The sequence below is a fragment of the Hemiscyllium ocellatum genome, chromosome 11 (genome assembly GCF_020745735.1).
Source record: "Hemiscyllium ocellatum isolate sHemOce1 chromosome 11, sHemOce1.pat.X.cur, whole genome shotgun sequence".
Taxonomy (NCBI): Eukaryota; Metazoa; Chordata; class Chondrichthyes; order Orectolobiformes; family Hemiscylliidae; genus Hemiscyllium; species Hemiscyllium ocellatum.
In genome coordinates, this window is record NC_083411.1 from 70134821 (window position 1) to 70135299 (window position 479).

Here is a 479-nt window from a genome sequence, read left to right on the forward strand (position 1 = left end):
GCCCGGCTAGCTCAGTCGGTAGAGCATGAGACTTTTAATCTCAGGGTCGTGGGTTCGAGCCCCACGTTGGGCGATGTGCTGCATTTTGTGGGTGGCACAGTGGTTAGTACTGCTGCCTCACAGCGCCTGAGACCCGGGTTCAATTCCCGACTCAGGCGACTGACTGTGTGGAGTTTGCACATTCTCCCCGTGTCTGCGTGGGTTTCCTCCAGGTGCTCCGGTTTCCTCCCACAGTCCAAAGATGTGCTGGTCAGGTGAATTGGCCATGCTAAATTGCCTGTAGTGTTAGGTAAGGGGTAAATGTAGGGGTATGGGTGGGTTGTGCTTCGGCGGGTCGGTGTGGACTTGTTGGGCCGAAGGGCCTGTTTCCACACTGTAAGTAATCTAATCTAATCTAAAAGTGGAAGTTTCAGCATTGGTAATGCCCAATGAATGTCTAGAGGTGATGATTGGATTCTGTTTTGCTGCAGATGCTACTT

General features: G+C 52.2%; 1 non-coding gene across 1 annotated transcript; it reads left to right on the top strand.

Annotated features, from left to right (window-relative positions):
* Window positions 1–73, top strand: trnak-uuu (transfer RNA lysine (anticodon UUU)). Its single transcript has one exon. It is a non-coding gene; the product is annotated as a tRNA-Lys (tRNA).
* The last annotated feature ends 406 nt before the right edge of the window (window positions 74–479 follow it).